The sequence below is a fragment of the Aegilops tauschii genome, chromosome 6, assembly GCF_002575655.3.
Source record: "Aegilops tauschii subsp. strangulata cultivar AL8/78 chromosome 6, Aet v6.0, whole genome shotgun sequence".
Classification (NCBI taxonomy): Eukaryota; Viridiplantae; Streptophyta; class Magnoliopsida; order Poales; family Poaceae; genus Aegilops; species Aegilops tauschii.
Genome location: NC_053040.3, coordinates 395,406,988 through 395,417,707, shown reverse-complemented (window position 1 = coordinate 395,417,707; position 10,720 = coordinate 395,406,988).

Here is a 10,720-nt window from a genome sequence, read left to right as displayed (position 1 = left end):
GCTCCCTTGCATGTGGGGCACGGGAACCTTCCATGCACACACCAGCCAACGAATAGCGCATACGCCGGCAAGTCATGCGTCGAGTACATGTACCAGACACGCATTATGAAGTTCCGTTTGCTATAGGCATCGTATGTCTTGAACCCATTATCCCAGGCTTCTTGCAATTCGTCCTTAAGCGGTTGCATGTACACATTCATATTTTTCCCCGGATAGTTGGGCCCTGGAATTATCAACGTCAAGAAAATGTTCTTTCTTTGCATAATCTGTCCGGGGGGGAGATTGAGTGGAAAGACAAATACGGGCCAACAACTGTATTGGGCTGCCATCATACCAAACACACTGAACCCATCCGTGCTGATGCCGACTCAAGGATGCCTCGGATCTGCCGCTTTGTCACCATGTAATTCATCAAACTTTTTCCACGCAACACCATCCGATGTGTGTACAATCATCAGATTCCCATCTGCATCTAGTTCGGTTCTTTTGCCCGTTTTGTGCCATGTCATCTGTCTGGCCGTCTCTTCGACCATGAAAAGACGTTGAAGTCTTCGTACGATTGGCATATACCGAAGAACACTAACGGGGATTTTGGTCTGTGTCTTCTCACCCATACCGTTGTCTACCACAACATACCTGGAAGACTTGCAAATGGGACAATAGTTCAAGTCCGCATAGTCAAGCCTAAACAAGACACATCCTTTCTCACAGGCATGTATCTTATCATAGGGCATCTTCAGTGCACGGAGGATTTTGTCCGACTGGTACAGGTTTGCAGGCATTACATGGCCTTTGGGTAGAAAGCGTCCAAATACTGTCATCATTGCATCGTAGCATTCTCTGCCCAAGTTGAACTGAGCCTTCAGAGCCATTACTTGTGAGATGGCATCCAACTGACAAAGCTCAGTGTGCTCATGGAGCGGACGTTTTGAAGACTCCAACATTTCATTGAAGGCCTTTGCAGATTCCTCCATCTCCTCGTCCGAATCCCGAGCATCATCAAAGTCTTGCACCATGTTTTCCATCCCGGTACCATGCTCGTCGGTGCGACGACGATCCACCTCAGCTCGGTCACGTTGGGCAGACTCACCATGAAATGTCCACACCGTATAATCGGGCGTAAAACCACTCTTCTGCAGGTGTTTGCCCATTTCAGCCTCTGTCCTCTTTTCCCAATTGCCGCACCGTAAACAGGGGCACCAGGTTTTCCTCTGGCCATTTGCAAATGCGGCTCGCACAAACCCCTTGGTTTTTGTGAACCATTCAGTGCTCCATTTATTCTGACCAGTGTGACCGGTGTACATCCACGCACGATCACTCATCTTGACTTTCAGAGCTACTAGACACACAACAAATATATATATAATTCACCATGTATATATTCATCAGTTGATCTACTTTGTCAATTTTATTACGTCCATGCAACCTACACTCTAATAGGTAATGATAGGTCCTAATCCCACCCGAGTATGTTTAGATTGGGTTCATTTTCCCATGCTATGCTCCGGATCCTACGCAAAATTTCGGCAGCACCTCCCCGCTGTTCTCCTGATACACGTCTCTGCAATAAACAGAGAGGATGTGTACCCGGAGAACAATAGGGGAGGCACTGACGAAATTTATGCATCGGATCCGGAGCAAAGCATATGGGAAAACGAACCCAATCTAAACATACTCGGGTTGTCCATGCATAGTGTTGGACAATTCGAAAGAATCAAGGTTATAAATATGCAAATGCATGCATATTTATAACTATGACGCTTTCAAACGGGAGACACATATTGGTTACGCATACTGATGATTCAAGACACATATGTAGCTAGCTATCAAGTTTCATCGGAATAGATCAAATAATTAATGGGGGAGGAGGACATGTCATTTGTGCTCACCCACGAACGAAGGGGCAGAGCTCGTCAAACGCACGGCGAGGTCGTCGAACACCAAACCTCGCAGCGATGAAACAACTGCACATTTAAAACTACCCGATCAACACAATTATATATGATGTTTTTCATAACAAAATCGAAAGATATATGACCTAACTAATAATTCACAAATATATGACCCTGTCGGCTTCTGGAAGGCCAAAGAACACCTTTTCGGGAGGTGTCGGGGGTCGGGGTGTCGTGTCGGTCTCGGGGTGCCGTGTCGGGGTCGGGGTCGGGGTCGGGGTGTCGGGTCGGGGTCGGGGTGTCGTGTCGGTGTCGGGGTCGGGGTGTCGGGTCAGGCTCGGGGTCGGGGTCGGGGTCGGGGTATCGGGGTCGGGGTGTCGGGTCGGGGTGCCGGGTCGGGGTCGGGGTGCCGTGTCGGTGTCGGGGTCGGGGTGTCGGGTCAGGCTCGGGGTCGGGGTCTCGGGGTCGGGGTGTCGGGTCGGGGTGCCGGGTCGGGGTCGGGGTGCCATGTCGGTGTCGGGGTCGGGGTGTCGGGTCAGGCTCGGGGTTGGGGTCTCGGGGTCGGGGTCGGGGTCTCGGGGTCGGGGTGCCGGGTCGGGGTCGGGGTGCCGTGTCGGTGTCGGGGTCGGGGTGTCGGGTCAGGCTCGGGGTCGGGGTCTCGGGGTCGGGGTGTCGGGTCGGGGTGCCGGGTCGGGGTCGGGGTGCCGTGTCGGTGTCGGGGTAAGGGTGGGTGTGGTGTCAGGGTGTCGTGTCGGGGTCGGGGTGTCGTATCGTGTCGGGGTGTCGTGTCGTGTCGTGTCGGGGTGTCGTGCCGGGGTGTCGTGTCGGGGTGTCGCCTCCTCATCCTCCTCCTCCTCCTCCTCTCCTCTTTCTTCTTCTTCTTCTTCTTCTTCTTCTTCTTCTTCTTCTTTTTCTTCTTTCTTCTCCTCCTCCTCCTCCTCCTCCTCTCCTCTTTCTTCTTCTTCTTCTTCTTCTTCTTCTTCTTCTTCTTCTTCTTCTTCTTCTTCTTCTTTCTTCTCCTCCTCCTCCTCCTCCTCTTCTTCTTCTTCTTCTTCTTCTTCTCCTTTTTCCTCTTCTTAAACCTACCAATAAGTAACCTAAAACAAAACTAAAACTAAACTAAAAGCAATCTAAACTAAAAATATAAAACTAAACTAAACTAAATCTAAAACTAAACTAAAAGTAATCTAAAACTAAAAAACTAAACTAAACTAAAAAAACAGAAAAAACAGAAGAAAAAAAAGGAGAAGAGGGGTGGGGCTCACCTGCGGCAGGGGTGGGGCGCTCACCGACGGAGGGGCGTCGGAGGGGCGCTCGCCGACGGAGGGGCGGCGGGGGCGCCGCCGACGGAGGGGCGGCGGGGTGGCGCTGGCCGGGCGGAGGGGTGGGGGGGCGACGGGGCGGAGGGGGCGACGGGGCGGAGGGGTGGGGGGCGACGGGGCGGAGGGGGCGACGGGGCGGAGGGGTGGGGGGCGACGGGGCGGAGGGGGCGACGGGGCGGAGGGGGCGACGGGGCGGAGGGGTGGGGGCAGAGGGGTGGGGGGCGGCGGGTGGCGGGGCGACGGGGCGGCGGCGGGGGGCGAGGGCCGGGGGCGGCGGCGGGCGGGCGGGATGTGCACGGTGGCGGGGCGCGTCGGGGAGGAGAGAGAGGAGAGAACAGAGAGTAACGGGCGGGGGGGGGGGGTACGGGCCGTTAGGTAATCGGCTCTTTGCCGTCCGCTAATCTTTGACGTCCTGGCGGACGGCAAAGAGGTGGGGCGTTAAGTTTTTTTCAAACGGGCGGGGGGTGGCGGCCACCTCCCTCTTTGCCGTCCGCCAGCGGACGACAAAGATTCTTTGTCGTCTGCTAGCGGACGGCAAAGAGCTGGCTGATGGCAAAGAGCTTCTTTGCCGTCTGCCATTTCTTTGCCGTCCGCTTTTTGGTAGCTGATGGCAAAGAGCTTCTTTGCCGTCAGCTAGCAGACGGCAAAGAGCTGGCAGATGGCAAATTAGCTGATTCCAGTAGTGCAGCTGCAGCATGGTGGGAGAACTTCCTACACATGCATCCCAGTGAACACAACATCACCTGGGAAGAGTTTAAGGAAGGCTTTCGTGGGGCACACATCCCCAGGAGCATCATAAAAATCAAGAAAAGGGAATTTGATGACCTCAAGCAAAGAGGCATGTCAGTTACAGAATACAACGGTCAGTTTACCCAGCTATCTCGTTATGCCTACGATGAGCATATGACTGAGAACAAAAGGATGGAAAAGTTTTTGGACGGCCTGGCGCCAGCATTAAGATGCCAACTGGTCGTACACACTTTCCCGGATTTTAAAACTTTGGTTGACAAGGCCATTACCTTGGAGAATGAGCGCCGCAGTCTGGAAGATATTCGTAAGCGAAAGAGGGACAGGACGACTCTTGCACGCAACAACCGAAGCAAGACTGATGTTCAGAGGATTGAAGCAAGAAAATCCACGACTACTGATCTAAGGCCAACCAGACAGTTTCATTCCAGGGACAAGGACTTCACGTACCGCCCAGGGGTCACTTGCTATGCTTGTGGTGAAGAAGGGCACTATGCCAAACAGTGCCCAAAACCAAGGAACTCGGCCCCCAAGCCGAACAATGGTGGGGACAATCCAGCCCCGAAGCGCAACAATTTCAATCCCAGCAACAATCACAGGAAGGGTCACCTGAACCATGTGACCAGGGAAGAAGCGCAGAATGCCCCAGACATCGTGCTTGGTACGTTCCCCGTCAACACAGTACCTGCCACGGTTTTGTTTGATTCTGGAGCTTCTCACTCGTTTGTTTCGAAAAGTTTTGTTTTACAACATGATTTTCCGATACTTCCCTTGGAAAAATCTATGATCATCAAGTCCCCCGGGAATAAGCAGATCGCTCAGAGTTACTGCCTAGGAGTGATCATTGAGTTCGAAGGACTAAACTTCCTAGCTAATCTCTTTGTGTTGGAAAATAAAGGACTGGATGTCATCTTAGGGATGGACTGGTTGACCACCAACAAGGGATTTATTGATTGTTTCAATCGGACTGTGATTCTCACTCATCATCACGGCAAGACAATAAAGGTTACAACTCAAGAAAGACCACGGTCACGGCAACCAAAGTTGAACAAAGTGGACATTTCAGAATTGAGAAAAGTTCCAGTGGTGTGCGAATTTCCCGACGTATTTCCTGAAGAACTACCAGGCATGCCACCAGACCGAGAGATAGAGTTCAGCATCGACTAGCACCTAGCACCACTCCCATCTATAAGAAACCTTATAGAATGGCACCCTCAGAGTTGGTAGAATTGAAGAAGCAAATAAAAGAATTACTGGACAAAGGATTTATTCGAGCCAGCTCCTCACCTTGGGGTTCGCCAGTATTATTCGCCAAGAAAAAGGATGGGACACTGAGATTGTGTATAGACTATCGAGCTCTCAATATGGTCACCATCAAAAACAAATATCCGATGCCACGGATAAATGATTTGTTTGACCAGCTCGCACAAGCCAAGGTGTTCTCAAAGATTGATTTGAGATCGGGATATCATCAATTGAAAGTACCGACGGAAGATATCCCTAAGACAGCATTCACCTCCAGATACGGATTATATGAGTTCACAGTAATGCCGTTTGGACTGACGAACGCCCCCGCATATTTCGTCCACCTCATGAACAAAGTGTTTATGAAATTTATGGACAAATTTGTTGTGGTGTTCATTGACGATATTCTGGTATACTCAAGGACACCAGAAGAGCATGCTGAGCATCTCAGAATTGTTTTGGGAGAATTAAGGAAACATCAATTGTACGCCAAATTTAGCAAGTGTGAATTTTGGCTAAGGCAAGTTGGTTTCCTAGGCCATATATTAACCCAAGAAGGTGTGGCCGTAGACCCAGAAAAGGTCAAAGGCATACTTGACTGGAAACCACCAGCCAACGTGACAGATGTGCGAAGTTTCCTAGGAATGGCCGGATACTACAGAAGATTTATTGAAGGATTCTCCACTGTGGCAAAATCAATGACACAGTTGCTCAAGAAAGACAAGAAATTTGTATGGACGGAAGCATGCGAGAAAAGCTTCCAAGAACTCAAGAAGAAACTAACCACCGCACCGGTCTTAACTGTGCCAGACATACACAAGAGTTTTGAAGTGTATTGTGACGCATCTCGGAAGGGCCTCGGATGTGTACTGATGCAGGATGGCAAAGTTGTCACGTATGCTTCCAGGCAACTACGGAAGCATGAGGAAAATTATCCAACTCATGACTTGGAGCTAGCAGCGGTCATCCATGCACTCAGAGGCACTTCCTGTTGGGAAATCGTTGTGAAATATATACGGACCATAAGAGCCTTAAATATATTTTCACACAACCAGAGCTAAATTTACGCCAACGACGCTGGTTGGAATTGGTCAAGGACTATGATGTCGGCAGTCACTACCATCCAGGGAAAGCGAATGTAGTGGCAGATGCTCTTAGTCGGAACCCCAGCCCGGACAACGACGGTCCAGAAAACTTGAGGCCTGAGTTTCAGCAGGAGTTTGCTAGACTCAACATGGTGTTAGTCTCTGAGGGCACCGTATCAAATCTGGAGATACAACCCACCCTAGTGAAACAAATTAAGAAGGCTCAGCAGGGACATCCCAGCATCGAAGGTATAAAGAGAAAAATGAACCTTGGCAAGGCTTCAGAGTTCGTCACAGACAATGAAGGAATATTATGGTACGGGGACAGACTTTGCGTACCAAACATTGAGGAACTCAAGCAACAAATCCTAACCGAAAGCCACACCGCTCCATACTCGATCCACCCTGGAGGAACCAAAATGTACAAAGACATTCAGGAAAGATTTTGGTGGCACGGTATGAAAAGGGATATAGCCGCATTCATTGCTTGTTGCGATTCTTGTCAACGCATAAAAGCCGAGCATCAAAAGCCAGCAGGGCTACTACAGCCAAACAGGATACCGGAGTGGAAATGGGATGAAATTGGAATGGACTTCATCGTCGGACTACCTCGATCGCAACGCGGAAATGATGCCATATGGGTCATCACGGATAGGCTAACCAAGGTAGCACATTTCATTCCCGTGAAGACGACCTACTCCACACAAAGGCTAGCCAAGCTTTATCTCTCCCGTATAGTTTGTCTGCATGGAGTCCCAAAGATTATAATATCCGACCGAGGCACTCAATTTGTCTCTAAATTCTGGGATCACTTACAACAAGCTCTGGGCACTCAACTAGCATTCAGTACAGCGTACCACCCTCAGACTGATGGACAAACGGAACGCGTGAACCAAATCCTAGAGGACATGCTGAGAGCCTGTGTGCTCACCTATGGATCCAGTTGGGAAGAAAGTTTGCCATATGCCGAGTTTGCTTACAACAACAGTTACCAAGCCAGCTTACAAATGGCACCCTTTGAAGCATTGTACGGACGGAGGTGTCGTACCCCACTAAATTGGTCAGAGACAGGTGACAGTCGTATCTTCGGCCCAGACATGCTCAAGGAGGCTGAGGAGAAAGTTAAACAGATCAGGGACAGACTCAAGACAGCTCAAAGTCGACAGAAGAGCTATTACGATCAAAAACATCGTGAGGTCAGCTTTGAACCCGGTGATTTCGTATACCTACGAGTGTCTCCTATGAGGGGCCTGCAACGGTTCAAAATTAAGGGGAAGCTAGCCCCGAGATTTATTGGACCCTTCCGCATAGTTGCACGAAGAGGCACAGTAGCCTACCAGCTAGACCTACCCAAAGAGCTGTCAGACGTCCACGACGTGTTTCACGTCTCACAATTGAGAAAATGTGTAAGTAACCCGGAGAAGCATGTATCTCATGAGAGCATTGATGTGCAACCAGACCTCACCTGCAGAGAGCGGCCAGTAAAGATTTTGGAAGAGTCTGAAAGGAGGACCCGTCAGAAAAGAACAAAAAATTTCAAGGTTCAGTGGAGCAACCACACCGAGGATGAAGCTACATGGGAAAGGGGAGATTTTCTCCAGGCAGAGTATCCATATCTATTTGAGGATCGGCAGAAATCTCGGGGACGGGATTTTTCCTAAGGGGGTAGGTGTTGTGACACCCAAAATTTTATTTGGCTTTTTCAAACTTTTATTTGATTTGAGGGATGTTATTTAAAATTTTCTGAAGTGCTCTCCCTCTCAAAATATTTTCTTTTATGACAAGTGTTTTGTTTTGGATTCACCCAAGACTTGATTTTGGTCTTGGAGATTTTTCCATCTTATGTGGACTCAAACCCAAATGTTTTTCATTTGGGAAAATTTCTTTTGAAAATCTTTTAAATAGCCCTATGGCATTTGGAATGATCCTTTCCACTTTCAAAAATCCCTCTTGCCATGACATGAGTGGAAACCACCTCCCAAAAGCCATTCCTCATATTTGTGTCAAGTTATACTTCAAATCCAGCAAGTTGAACCTCTCCATGTATTTGTTTCCACTTGAATTCTATCAAAAATAATTTCTGCCTTCTAGTTTGATCCTTGGAGGTTTTCAAAGGAGCTGCCCTTTCTACTTTGAATTTGGCCTCCAAACAAGTCTCCCTGGCTAGTCCTTAGAGCCCTCAACCAAGATCCATGAAGATCCACTGGTCTCTAGTTCAAATATTTCAAATTGTACTTGCTGCAAGTTTGGACCTTATTTGCCAAATTTGATGAAATTCATTTGAATTCTTCTCCTAAAAATCTGAGAAAATTCAGGCAGCCTCTGGGTGCATTGAGAGGTCACCTCACCAAGTCCCAGCTCTAGAAAAAAATTTCTTCATGCCAAATCATTTCGTCGAACACCAGAAGAGCACTGTTTCTGTCAAGTTCAGTTTTTCAGAGTAACAGTTTCAGGAACTGCTGTCGTTTTCTTCAGAGTCTGTTCTCGATCTCGCCAGTACCGCAGTGGCGCCTTGCTCCCTATTCTCTCCTTCTTATCCCTGCGCCGCACGATCTCCTGGAGGCTTGCGGGCGTCGGCGACGAGCAGGAGGAGGTGCGCCACCCGTGAGCGACGGCAGCAGCGGCTTTGCGGCTGCCAGAGAGAGGCGCAGCGTGGACGGCGCCGTCCAGCGCCGCCCAAGCAACCGGAGGACGCCGCGTGGCCACCCACTCGCCCGTACACGCTGCCACCCGTCGTCGTGAACTGCTAGGCGCGGAGCGCGCTCTCTGCCGCCGCCGTGCCCGTACGGCCGCCCCGTCGAGGATCGGCGCATTACGCCTTGCCCGACCGAGGTTTAGCGGTGGAACGGCACCAGTGATCTTCCCTGATGGTGCCTAGCCCCCTAAACCCCCTGCCCAACCACTGCCTCGCCATAATCGCTCGCCGGAGATATCCCATTCACGGCCACCCCCTCGGATCGCCTATAAATAGAGGCCCCGAGCTTGAACTCAAACCCACACCACCTCTGCACTCCACCAATACCACGGCAAGCCACTGGAAGAGCCCCGAGAGAGCTTTCTTCCCCAACTCCGGCCGCCTCGACCCGCCATGGGACCCAGCTCGATTCGCTCCCGTGCGTGCACCCCTACCCCTCAGCTCTTGCCAGTAGCCTTCTAGTGCATCCACTCTGCTGACCCGCGCTTTAATTTGGAGTTTGCAGCACCCACCGGAGTACTCCACCATCGCCCGAACCACCGTCCGTCGGAGAAAGTGTCGCCGTCGACGTGGTCCTCTCCGTCGGCCAAGTCCACCACCCACCGACGCGAAAGAACACACTGAACCTCTTGGTACCCTCCGATCTCCCTACCTCGCCGTGGTTCAACGCCGGCGACCACCGCAACCTTCGGGCGCCGGCGAAGTTTTAAACCTGACATGTGGGACCCCCCCGTCAGCCTCTCTTCTTTTCCCCCTAGAACCGTTTTCTGTTGGCGCCTTCGGGCAGAATACGTTTTCTCTTTGGGCTGGCGCATTTCTTTCCGAACCGTTTTCTGTTTTCTCAGTTAAGTCCCTGGATCTTTTCTGTTTCATCACAGATTAGTCCCTGGACTAAAACCCTTATATCTTTTTAATAATAGATGATTTTTGATTGATTCTTTTTCTGTCAGTCTTATATTTTTGTCTAGTTTTTATAGTATTTATTTGGAAATTTTTTGGAACAAATTTTATGCACGCAATGATTTTCACGTTAGTGTACGTTTTCGCTATGCCGTAGGTTCCGGAAGAGGTGACGGAGCCGCGAACTTCGCCGAGCTAGACTCCGACTTCTCCGAACCAGGAAAGCATGTTCGAACCTTCGATATGATAGGTGTTTTGTATGTTTGCTTGAATGGTTTGTGCATGGCATATGAGCATCGGTGAGTATCTCGTTGCATGTAAGGCAACTATCCTTGTGTTTCGAAGTTATCGTGATCTCTGATGAGAGATGACCTGATCATGTGGTGACATGAGAGGTAGTAAGATGGTATTGTTGTAGCATGCCAGTCTTACGTCTTCCGATAAACTCCAACGTCAACGTGGACTGAGACACGTTATCGTTCTTCCCCTTCCGTGCTGCCACATGTTTTCTGCCAAGAATACGGTTTAGTAAGTTGTTAACCTCTTTCCGTGTACACACCAAATAGAGGGGCCGGGATGAGGGTTCCATGGCCCTGGATTAAAGCCAGTCATCCGGTCAGGGGGCATGGGTGTTTCCGGTTGGGACCGAGAGGGGGGCACCCCTTAGAGCGCGCGTATATAAATTTGATCCCATGCTACGCGAGGTTGTAGCCTCCCCGTCTCAAGGTTTTTCTTGAACGTTGCCGAGGGTGATTCCTGGCTTCGGAATGTTGAACGGGTGTGTACTGGTTAGATGTGTTTCTCCTAAAACACCGTAAACGGAACTAGTCCTTG